Source organism: Fistularia commersonii, chromosome 11, assembly GCF_037954325.1.
Source record: "Fistularia commersonii isolate RoL2024-O1a breed Wild chromosome 11, RoL_Fcom_v1.0, whole genome shotgun sequence".
Taxonomy (NCBI): domain Eukaryota; kingdom Metazoa; phylum Chordata; class Actinopteri; order Syngnathiformes; family Fistulariidae; genus Fistularia; species Fistularia commersonii.
Window position 1 is genome coordinate 6,504,346 of NC_141294.1, and position 13,218 is coordinate 6,517,563.

Genomic DNA, 13,218 nt, shown 5'->3' on the forward strand with positions numbered 1-13,218 from the left:
GCTAAGAATGATTCGGTTTCCAGGAGAAACTTGGGGCATGACTATTTCTTCCTCACTGCCAATCAGATGTAGATACATTAAAACAATTTGCCTCCTACATACTGCAGTGCGGAGACTATACATAAATACGGGACCCTGCGAGAGATGTAAATAACATTGTTTAGCATGATAGGGGGGGCTAGGACTTGGCTAAGCATGTGTAATTAAGAGAAGGGGTAAGTGGTGAGTTACAAAGTGCAGTGTGTGTGTGTGTGTGTGTGTGTGTGTGCATGTATGTGCGTGCATGTGTTTGTGCGTGCATTCATTGCGTGCGTAACTGTGTGTGTGTGTGTGTGTGTGTGTGCGTGTGCGTGTGCGTGTGTTTGTGTGTGTGTGTGTTAGAGGGCTTTGGTAGCAGCATCAGGCTATGATGGAGTGCTTTGTGGAGCCAAACACCCGTTCAGCAAGCTGTGTGCTCATTAATCCTGCCAAACTCCACTTGTTACATGCACGCACAGGAAATCATGAGGCTAGGTAAACAGGGAACTGCTGTGATCCATCACTGCATGCCAGTGAACACAAGAACACACCAATATGTAGGTGTGCAAACTCGCAGACACATTCAGATGCAGTGTACATGCAGAATGATAAGCTTGTACAAACATACAATAAAATGCAATCAGCTGCAAGAACGTGATAAATACATAAAGATAAACAGATACAATTTAAATAATACTTTGAAATGTGTCTCCGTTACACTCCACAATGTGTATGTTGCACTAGTTGTCAAAATGTTTGTTGAACTACATGACCATTTCAGTGTCTGTCCATCAAGTGTTCTCTCCCATATAAATTTCAGTGAAATCCCACCCAGCGCTGGTGAGAACTGCACAGGCTATTAGTAGGAAGAAATATTGCCACGAAGCCTTGAAAGAAATCGATAGAGTGTGACCCTCGTTTGACCTCTTGTTGAATGGAGAAGTTATGTGACCATACCGGACTGGAAATTAGTTTATTTGATGTGTATTGTCCAACAGATGCTCTCTTTGCTTTCAATCTCCTCATCCTTTTTTCTCCTCTCTGTACTTGCCTCACCGGCTTTGTTTCAATCTACTAAATGCTTGGGAATTCACATGCATCTCATACACATAGACACACACACACACACACACAAACACGCAACGCACCTTGATAAATATTGTATATGGCCAGTTACACAGCTCAGTGGTTAGATGCAGAGTTGGAGCAGCTCTGTTATGTCTGTATGCCCATTTGGTTGGAGCATACTGAAGCCATCAGCCAAATGGCATTCCATAGATCTTTGACATACAGGGAACAATATTATTTACACCAATTTAGTACCAAGAGGAGGGGATTTCCAGTTAATGGGCAACTTTTTCCCACCCTTCTTGTTTCAACATTAAGTCTTCAAAATGGTCACCCTTCAAGAGAACAGATGAGACACGCTCCAAGGCTATGATTTACATGCATATATACTCTATTACATGCTCTGAAAGGATAAAAAACACAGCAAAAGAAGAATGCATAGTATTCACAAACAAGCCTGCTCTGAACTCCACTTTGATTCTTCATATCACACAGCATAGGCTGTAAAAAAATCTATCATAAGAACCTCAAAATTACCTTTTATATGATAATGTGCAAACAACTCCAGAACCTTTACCAAGAGACATCTCGCTCCCCTGACGCTGTGTGGAAACAGTGGTCCTGATGGGGTTAGAGGTCAAGGGATACTCAGGGGCCAATCAAGAATACTTGTAGGACAGTTTCAGGTGTGATGATGACAATGGTAGATCATGTCGGGGAAAGTCTTCAGGTTAAAAAAAACGACAAAAAATACTTTGGTAAGGGTAACGTACAAAAAAGATTTGGTCTAACTATAGATGTATATCTAATTATAAATGGGCATTGGCTTATTTGATATGCATTTAAAAAGGAATTTATTGGAATTAATGTCTTAAGCTACTGTGTTCATGTCTTTAGTAAAGGCTGCCTCAATTAGAGCTGTCTATACACGCCGTGCTGTACTTGTCAAATAACTCCCTGCACTGTTAGCTCAAGAAAAAGCCCTTTAACTACTTGGTGAATCAAGCTGCTTGCAATTTTCAAGTCATTTGATTCACACTTATTCTATGAATGTTGCCACAAAACTGATCAGCAGGTTGCCTCATTAACAGGTAAAATAAGTGGAAGATGATGAAGGTCCAACTATAAGGGAAACAGCCTGATGGTTAATATGGTTTTAGAGACTTGCTTTTCTACAGATGCAGACATGGAAATACAGTATTGGTAAAACATTCCTGGTATCTGAAGATGTTTTCCCTTTCAAGGGTAGGTTGTCGCCTTTCTACATCAAAAAGTGTATAAATAAGGGAGCAATCAAAATATAGGATCACATACTAATCTTTTTCTCTTACAATTTCCATCCCTCAAGACAACCCTCAGAAATATTATGGCCAATCTACAAATGCCCGGCAGATGAAAAATGTGCTGCATCTCCCTCCTGCTCAAATGATTCAAAGCTTATAGGAATTGAAACCTGAGTCGTGATAATTAGCTTGTGGTTTTTTTCATTTAGCATTAGCAATGGATAAATTGACCTATATTTCTCTCATGTTCATGAAGCAGTTCACTATACTGGCCATAAGCACAAAGTCACACATATGGTAGCAGCCTGCTTATCTTGAGCTAGTCGTTTATTATTGTCTTGCATTATACGGTTCGGTTTCTACATCTCTTTGGAAACAAGAGGCATCTTTGAAATAAATGTTTGGAGGAAACCTTTTTTTGGAAATTGCAAATGCAAAATCTAAGTAACATACAACATTAATGTAGTATATTTTCATGTGCTATCATAAATTTTGCTTGCCGTTTTAATGAATTGCATGAATGAATGCAGCTGTAACAGTTCTGTTTAAATACACTGAATTACACCCTTTCCAAATAAATGTGTAAACTTACAAAAAGCAACGAAATACTGTACTTTTAGTGCAGCTCCATTCATGAAAATGCGGGAGGATATTACCAGCGCTGAGATTGAGGTCTTGATCTCAGAAATGCAATGAATGAACTGCAAGTTTATACCATTTACTATTGTGAGTAATAGAATTAAAAGATCCTGAGAAAGGGGGATGGGGAAACAATACCTTTGCTGTAAAATTGTGCTGTTAAACAACTGCTGCATGTACCTCAAAATTGTTTGTGTGAGTGTGTGTGTATATATATATATACACACACATGGAGAGAGAGAGAGTGAGAGAGAAACAGAGACCAAGTATGGTTCTTCAAGGTAGACATGCATGACGCATAACTTGACTTCAACAGGAGGAGCCAAATAAGATAGATAATAGACTGGATTGTGTACCAATGATTTTTGTCAATGCCTGAATGACAGTGTTGTGCAACTGGAAGAATAATTTCTTAAGCCTGTAAGCAAAAACACAACAACAAGGAAATGGTGTTGTTCCTGGTGGTGCCACCTCAGAGTTGTGGAAGATCAACTTTACCTCCTGAGCCTCAGGCACACCGGGAAATATACATCCAGACAGACACAAAAACGAAAATAAACAGGATGAAACGCAGAAATAAATATACATACATCTACATATAAACTGCCCACAAACAACATAGACAAAACCCATTCAGAGTGCTAGCGCCCAGACTGAAGTCATCAGGGACCTGTAAAGCATTACCCTCCGTGTGACTCGAGCCACTCCAGAAATAGCCTCTGTAATGTATTCTTACTGCCACCGTCTCTTTTGCACAATAGTACCCTTAATAACACACTCCATTTCTGTTGGCATAAATAAGGGCTCCATTTCCATCTTATTTCATGCAAATGAGAGTGGCGGCTCCCAAACAGGTAGTGGGAGTAGTGTGTGAGTGGAGGGTGGAAGTGTGTAGTCGCTGAGTGTAGTGGCATGATTGGGGACGAGCAAATTCAAATGAGCGTTGGAGAGACCTCACAATGTGCTGACGACTCCCACGCCGCCCTGCCACCGGTGTGACAGACAACGTCACTTACAGCCCCACTGCCTGCACAGTGTGCTATTACAGTGGCCTGAGCAATACCAATATTTATCCAAGCAAATGGTTCTCCAGAGAGAGATAATTATTACAGACACAAGAGTTACACTCCACCAACAGGCCGTGGGGCAGCACACTGCTGAGGTATCTGTCTAAGTTTACTCTGTCTACAAAGGAGTTTTTGGCTCTCTTTCTTATAACAAGGCTGAAGAGTAGAAACCCTGAAAGGTAGCATTTATTTTAGATTTTTTTTTTGTCGTCCTCAAGTGGGAGTCCAATGACTGGCAAGAATGGACTGTAAACATAAATCTGTACACAAATCCGTAAAATGGAATTTACAACCACTTACAAAAATGACGTAGTGAAGGTGGTGTCCGTTCTCAAACAGTCCCCGTTGTCTGTTTGTCTGTTTGATCATAAATGCATGTCTATCTAACTTGACTGACTTCGGGCGTCTCATCCATATTTCACCTCCCTCCTTCACTCCGGCATACTGAAGTGTACCATAATTTCTATTTTTTTTGGCTGAAAATGCACCTGCTTCTTGGGAGCACCTGTCACTGATGCTTGACGTCTTAATCTGAATTCCTCTTATTTGTATGTTTTGTGATTTAGGAATAAACGGTTTTGTAATCATTTTAATTCACTGAGAATTAATTATGGTTTCAAAGGAAAGGGGTGAAAGTGAGCAAGTAGGAACAATAACAATAACAAGCACCTATGCACTATTTGATATTTTAATTATTTTGTAGCCCATGAACCCCATGCTATGGTGCTATACCTTCAACCTAACGCAGTAAGTTGTTGATTATGTCTGGGTTGCCTTAATGTTTTCTAACTATACAGGTTTTTACATGTTTCACGCAGTCAGGCTGAACAATAGTGCAGAGAAAGAAGAATAATACCTTCATTGTCACATTAAGTTATAGATTTATTTGACCACTTTGATCATGGATGAGCCATGCTGCTAAGGAGCAGTTCAGGGGATCAGCGTCTTGCTCAACCACACTTCGACTGGCAAGGAGGAGCGCAGGAATTGAACCAGAAATGTTCAATTCTAAGGACGACCCCTAAAACCCCCTGAGCTACTCCGCCCCAGGTTCAGGCTGACTGTACGAAATATACTCAGATGCCTTTTTACCCCCTAATTCTATTGTGAAGTTAGTCTTAATCTTTCCTGCTCATACTTTGCAGTTCCAAACAATCACTTGTCAGTCAAACTGTGTGGGTGGTTTTATGACAACTCTCTGCTGAATTTCTGCTGAATTCCTTTTTTTTTCCCACCACCAGTTACTTGCTGTTTCCAAACACATATATATCAGACATAAATGGCATCAATTACAAAAGTATTAGTTACCACAATTCCTCAATAATGTGTGTAATAAAGTAATTAAATGGCCATGATTTGATTTGGGAGTTTCACTTTGGGTCAGTGTAAACATTCTTGATTGTGATTGTGTTTGTAAAAACAGCCACAGAGCAGGATTTTATAACGTCAGAGGGATGGAAAAGCGAGGTGGAGAGCAGGAAAGGTTTACAGTGGTGGATGGTGGTCAAATAAAAACAGCTCCACACTTGCCGGAAGGAAAGGTTAATGTCTCTCACTCGATTTCTCCATCTCCTCCTCCCTCACTCTCCCAGCTGAGGTCTGTGTGACTTACAGCAGGTCCAGACTGCATTAGATTAGATCATAAATTACACACCCACCTCCATATCTGCATCGCTCCATCCCTCCCTATCTCACTCTCCCCTCTCCTGTCCTCTCCCTATCTCAATCTGGCGCTCCCTTTCTTCTCCCATATTCCATTCCCCATGCATTTCTCGTGCTCCCCCTCTATTATTTCTCTCCAACTCTAATCATTATTCTCTTTTCTTTGCCCCCCTCATTTCTCTCTCTCTCTCGCTCTCTCTCTCTCTCTCTCTCTCTCTCCTCTACCATAAAGCGCTGCTACAGTAGTTTCGGGCAGCAGGGTGTGTGAGAGTGGATGGCTGCTGGTGTGATATGGTGTTTGGTCAGAAGTGTGATTTTGTCGTTGCATGGTAGAAGCTTACCATGCTAATATATTTCTGAATGCAAAGCCCCATTGTTTGCTTGTTAAAACACCTGTGGTGATAAAAAAAGGAGATTACAGGAATCCTGGGGGTTCCACCAAATGGAAACATGTGCTTGTGAACTACTTTCATTAAGTCATGCCTAAACAGAGTTGGATCCCAAAAGTGTTATTGTTTTCAAACGTGTGAACAAATCTGCAAATAATATTTCCAAAGCTGAATAACTGACAAGTTTTTTTTTTGTTTTTTTTGTTTGTTACTAAAACCACAAAGGAGTTTTTTTGTTTTTCTTTTTTTTTCCTTTTCTCTTTAATTGTTCAGAAGTAGATTTGCACATGCAGATGAACTCTCACAGCGTTGGCAGATGTTTTCCTCGCATAAAGCAATCTTTATTTGCTGACACTAACAAATTAAATAGTATATTTATAATAGACAGACTAGTAAAATTTAAATGTCTGCTTTTATTCCCTTGATGCCAAGAGTGCTCACCACTGCAGCACCATGACACAGACCATTAAGAGAAGTGAATACGATTGTATACAATACAGACCTGCTGTCAACTCTGACAACGTATTGGCAGTACTGCAGTTTGAAAAATGTTGTCGATACTACAAAGCATTTTCTCAAATATAGCGAAATGAAAATGTTTCAAATGATGAAGAGGGCTCTTGTAATTTAAACACTGTATTATTATGCAGCAAATGAATTGTTGCTAATGAAATAACCGGCAATTGCAAATGTTCCATATCTTTTTCTCTGTATTTCTTTTTTGTTGATTTTTTTTGTACTTCAAATCCTGTTAAAATGGTGCTGTACCATGACAGTTGTCAAACACTTGACGAAAAAATGGCACTCAGCCTTCTACATAATGTTGGATTACATGATGATGTTTTTCTCTTCCGTCTCAACTCTTTCCTTCGGGGATCACCACAGCAAATCATTTACCTCTATGTAACCCTATTCTCTGCGTCCTCTTCTCTCACACCAGCCAACTTCATGTCCCCTTTACAACATCCATTAATCTCCTCTTGGGTCTTACTCTAGGCCTCCAGCCTCGCAGTTCCAACCTCAACATGCATACTAATATATTAACAATTTTTCCTCCGTACATGTCCGGACTATATCTCATAAACATCTATTTTGGATTAACTGCCATTTCCCAGAGGTGCCTAGACGTTTTTTTTCTACTTTTTTTTTTCATTACTTTTATTTTGGATAAATTAGTGAAGAGACACTCAATATTTTTATCTGCAATTGAATAATAGAATGTTCAAACTAGAATAACCATTTTACTTTATACTTTTCTCATATACCGGTATATTAAGAACCTCTGAGGGGCCGACAAATGTTTCATGCCCTTTTTAACTATCCATCCATCCATCCATCCGTCTTCTCCCGCTTATCCAGAGTTGGGTTGTGGGGGCCGCAGCCGGACTAGTGAGGCCCAGACCTCCCTCTCCCCCGCCAATTACTTATTTACTTTACTGCCTACTTAACTTGTTGTAGACCATAGACAAAGCAATGGCTTTTTCCAGGAAATATAAATCTGTTTGCAGGGGGAAAATAGCACCTCTTCCGCAACTCGAAGCTATCGAGAACTTTGCTTGTGAATCCTGCATTTTACAAAACAAATACCTGGGTTCTAAAGAGAAATTTCCCATTGTTACACATCTTTCAGTAATTACAGATTCCAGTTGGCTTCTCTTCATTCCGAGAATATTGGCCCGTGGTTAATGACACTCACCAACCTTCAGTCTCACCAGGAGGTGTCCTTCAATCAGAAGCATGCAAGTGCTCGCTCCTCCACTGAGTGCACCATTGGCATCTTAAAAGGATGTTGAATGTGTTTGCGCACAGCAGGGGGCAAGCTGCGCTACAAACCTGAAAAGGTACATATAAAGACAACAGCTGAGGAATCATATTAAATTCTTGCAAAGAACAAAAGAAGAGAGCTCATCGAAAGACCTCAGGGAAACACAAACTTAACTTGTTCTTCTGCATTTATTTAATCTTTGGGCATCTTATTCTCACATGAAGTGTGTGTTAGACTCATAGGATGTGTTTCTTCTTTCTTCCCCATGGTACCAAGAGGCCAACATCCCATGGAGCAAGAACAAAAGGTTTCAAATTAAGACTGGAAACTTTTGTGATTCACTTATGTGTAAGTTAATGTAACCTTAAAGAAGCAGGATTGAACAGTGTTAATTGCCTATCAATGTTTATTTACTTACAAATATCTTCAAATTTTTCCATGTCCTTTGTGATTTTAGTCCAGATTCCCAAAAACAAAGGGACCGCCCCTGAAAAGCATTATCGGAGAATTTAACCAACAAGCCAGGGAAAACCGCAAAACATTACAGTGACCTTAAGAGAGCCCTTCATTTGACCTAATTCTAACCATTCAACTTAATCTAGAGCTAAAGATTTTAGATCAACTACCAGCAAACTGTTATATATCTGAGAAAAATGTAGAGAAAAATAATAGCACCTCTGTATCCAAATGCTCATCTAAAGACGCACCGCAATTCTCTACAACTGCTCATTACTTCTGCAAAGCATTTCCCCCTACAGGATCCCCTGTATTTTTGCCCCATCACTTGCAGAGGCAAAGCCAGTCTGTCAGTGAGCTGTTTGGAAAGACCATCGCAACTTTCTGATCCGTCAGTGGCTTGAAAGATTGCCATGGGATGCCTATCGTGATATCTGAGGTAGGGATTTTCTGATGACGCCTTGACTTTTCCTCTAGGTTGACATTTTCGGCATTTTGTGACTAGTGGTATGGATAAAATTGGCACAAGATAACACTTTTCGTATTATTTTCTTATTTCTAATCTTCAGTAGATTATGAGGCAGTAGAAAGCTTACATCTATTTTCTGCTGACTTTTTTAACCTGGAGCTTCTTGGTGAACTCGAGACATGGTATGGTATGGCAAGACAACAGACTAGTGTAAGTAGGAAATAAACCAGTGTTGTGACCCAGCAAAACGGCTGCGACACAGATTGGGGAATTAAATAAAAGTTTACATAAATAAATTATTGGTATTGTTTTAATAAATAGCTATACTAGTAAAGTCAGTTGGAAAGGGCTCATAGATTACAACCATGCTGACTTGCTAGCCTTTTAACTATGCCACCTGTGGTTAAAAGGCAAGCAAGTGATTTTGCCTTGAAACATGTGGGCAGCATGAAAAACTGGAAAAGATTGGAGCTGGTTATCTTAAATGGTTATCTTATATTGAATGTAATTTATTTTGTTCACATTGAAAGCACCACAGAGGAAAATGCTGAGATGAGGAAAGCAGGTGGGATGTTTGTAGGGCAGGGAAGTGAGCAAAGGAGAGAGTGGGATAGTGTTCATCTTTTCTTTTTTTAAACTGCTCTTTTACATAATGGTGTAAACATCATGAGAACACAACTTGTACTTTGTGTGCTTCTATAACCAGGAATGCTATGCATGTTTTCTGAAATGGCTATTCTTACCTCAGATCCATTGTCTCATGAGTGTAACAACCTCTGTTAGATTCTGATGAAATGACCCTGTCTTCCTGTTGTGTCACTATATGCTAACATTTTATTATTTCAACAGCAGAATGCGTGCAAAGGTACCCAGTGCCAGTATGTTGACACTCATATCCAAATGCACTGCGGACAGCAAAGTAGGAATTTCACTGTGCGGGGAATCACGTTTTTACACTGTGCAAGTGACAAAAAACGCTTTGAATCGTCTTGAGTAATGAATGCTTACGTCTCCAAATGGCAACACATTACCTGTCAAGGTAAGGTTACATAGCAATTTCACTTCAAATATATTAAATTAAATCAAAAACACCATGATATGGATTAATTCAGTACTCAGTAATTCAGTACTTTAGTACTAAGCATCACCAGGTTTAAAATAAGGGTCAAACTCACCCCATGTTTAAAGAAGAAAGACAAAAAAATGTTATATGGTAAATACAGACAGACCTGATCTTGCTTCACCACTAGTTAAAAAATATGGCCGGCCTTATGAACCCCGTCATAAATAACATTTAATAAAAATGTTTGGATGAGGACTTTTGTGCACAGAACAACAAGCAAAAACCACCAACCACCATTGGATTAATAAAGAAGACAAGCGGACATTTTTCATGGTGTACATTCATGATCGTACCAGTTTATTTGTTTATTTGCTGCTTGTTTTTGACTTGTAAGATGAAGCCAGGGAAACTGGAGAAATCCCTCGCAAACAGCGAGCAGCTAGGTCTTTGTCAGAATTGAACCCCTCATGACAATTCAACTGAAAAGGTGTTTTTATCATACAACTCTGCAAACTTCTTAAACCTTTCCTTTCTGACTGTTATTAAGAATACATTAGTATCATTTTTCAAAACATTTACGCACTATTCTGTATGGTTTGTAGTACTGCTTTGATCATCTCCATCAAACTCTGATTCACGATAGAAACATCTTGCGCTGTGAGAAAGTTTGATTTTATTCAATTTAATACACTATAAATTTTTCAATGCTCAACCCCAGATTCTTCGTCATCTCCTTTTTGTTCAAGTTTGGTCCCAGATCTTTAGTGTGCACATTAATGTTGGTATGATGACAGACCACGTGAATGACTGTACATCTTATCTTTTATTGTTTATTGCCTTACAGGCACAAAAGCATGTCCCCAGGCTTAACAGACCGTTTGCAACATCAGTAGGAGCCTATGCAAAAAAGACGGAAAACACAACACCTCTTCCTCCATTCAATCCCAACACACCTTGCTCCACTGCTCCGCTGGAGAGAAAAGGGGAATAAAATAGAGTGACCCTGCCAGTGGCAGCTCTCTTTTCCCCCACTGCTCTCTTCTTCCTCCCCCTTACCGTGTGAAATCAAATTTCCATGAGGCTCCCGAATCTGTTGCACAGCGAGGTGATTTATCAGGGATGCAAAGAGCATGCAGAAACAATCTTTATTACATCCATTTCCTGCTTGTCAGCCGGGATCATGTTGGCTGTTCATTAAAGGCGCAGCGCAGGTGAGGAGAATGCATCCCGATGCCTTGATAGATTGTCTGCTCCCCTGTGGTGACAGCAGCTGGATGGATTGAACAGTGGGGGGTGAGGAGGAAGGGGGGAGAAAGCGCTGACTCTGTCGCTCCCCCTGTCAGATACACTTTTACATAGCTGGCCAGTGTCATCTCTAGCAAGGCAGTGCCATACACACGTGCACAAGTCGACTTCTGACACACTTTGGACTTAAGCCAGTAGCTTGTTGTGACGCATGCATGTGTGCAAACAATGACTGCATGTACAGATACACACACATACACTCAGGTAAATAAAGTATATATGTTGCTAACATGACCTGGCTGTGTTGCTACACTTAAACCTATTGATCAATGTTTAAATGCGCATTAGCAGAACTGCGATGAAATAAATGCCTTTGAAGACTTTGACTTTATCTTCTTTTTTTTGGGGTAAAAAACAATATATACACACACATATATATGTATATACATATACATATATATATACTGCTCGAAAAACATAACACTTAAACAACAAGATGTAACTCCAAGTCAACCACACTTCTGTGAAATCAAACTCTCTACTCGGGAAGAAACAGAGATTCATTTTGACTTGTTTAAAGGACATTACATCAAAGTTGGATCAGCCTGTAGTGTGTTTTTCCACTTTCATTTTGAATGTGACTTCAAATCCAGAACTCCATGGGTTAATACATTTGATTTAATTTAATCATTTTTGGGAGGTTTTGGTAAAAAAAATATTTAATACCAATATTTCATTCATTCAGATCTAGGATGTGTTTTTTTAGTGTTGGCTTTATTTTTTTGAGCAGTATATATGTATATACACACACACACACACACACACGCACACACACACACACACACACACATATATATATGTATATACATATATAATTTACATTGCCTAAAGGACAGCAATTTTCAAATAAACTAATTGTCAATTGATTAATCGGAAGGTTACTGTTTTGAATGGGAAAAAAACCCTGCTACGATATCCTAATGCCTTTGCTATCCAGATGTGAATGAGTAAGCAAAACTGGCAGTTTAAACACAACCTCCTATGTTGTGTTTAAATGTGCCTGTCAAAGTGTTCCGAGTGGCCAGTAGACTAGAAATTCTTTAAATAAGATAAGTCCACAGACAAGCAGCCCATGTGACAGACAATAGCTGGTTGCTAACAGGATGAATTTAAGGGCAAAGGGTTTTATATCAGCTACCAATCTATTGAGTCATTATATTACAACGCCACAAATTAAAGTTTATTTTCCAAAATATATTAAAAGCTAATTTTTTTAAATGAAAGTGTGATGGTTTTATAATCTTTACCTTTTCTCAGGTGTGTATAAACTTTATCTCCATCAAGTTAATTGCCAATGTTAAGTATCATTAAATCATGGAATTGAATATTTTTATCTCGATACGGTAACAAGTGATTAAATAACAGACACTTCCTGATTGCGTTAGACTGCTTTTTCAGTATATTTCATCATTTTTGAATAATTTATAGAACTTATAAACCAATTATTTGCGGTAAAGATCTTCTCGAAAGACACTGCTTCGGTCACAAAGTTGTTGCATGAAAAAAATCGAGTGAAAGAGCAGAAATATAGTTACAAAGGTCATTATCTAGATTTTGTTCTGATTGCTTTTACATTTGAAGAACATTGTAAACAGACTGTAAAACAAATCTTTTATGCTGTTCTTTGGCCATTCCTCATTAAGTCAATCAGCTGGGGATACGCTATACAAACGCTGCAGGCTTATTTCTTTGAGTAACAATGTAAGCTTCATAATTAGCAATAAAAAGTCTATTACACCTTCTAGATTAACAGCTGACTACATCAAAAAACAGCAAACATCAACGACAATTGTTCTGAGTCTTTATTGGGCTTAAAATATGTCCAAATAGGACTAGTTTAAATATGCAACCTAAAATTAAAATCCCTATTGCATACCTGGACACTAATTCTGCATTTTATTCCAAGGCAAGGCAAAAAATGCAACTGTGAAATAATGTCCCAGATAGATGTTGATCCATATCAATGCCACATTGCAGCATTATCCTGCTCACATATCTCCCTTAAATATCTTTAACAGTTATCAGTCTTATTGA

At 39.0% G+C, this 13,218-nt stretch overlaps 1 long non-coding RNA gene across 1 annotated transcript; it reads left to right on the top strand.

Moving 5' to 3' along the window:
* The first annotated feature begins 8,698 nt into the window (after positions 1–8,698).
* On the top strand, positions 8,699–11,459 carry LOC147229319 (uncharacterized). Its single transcript, XR_015106857.1, has 3 exons — positions 8,699–8,786; positions 9,666–9,855; positions 10,724–11,459. It is a non-coding gene; the product is annotated as an uncharacterized LOC147229319 (long non-coding RNA).
* The last annotated feature ends 1,759 nt before the right edge of the window (positions 11,460–13,218 follow it).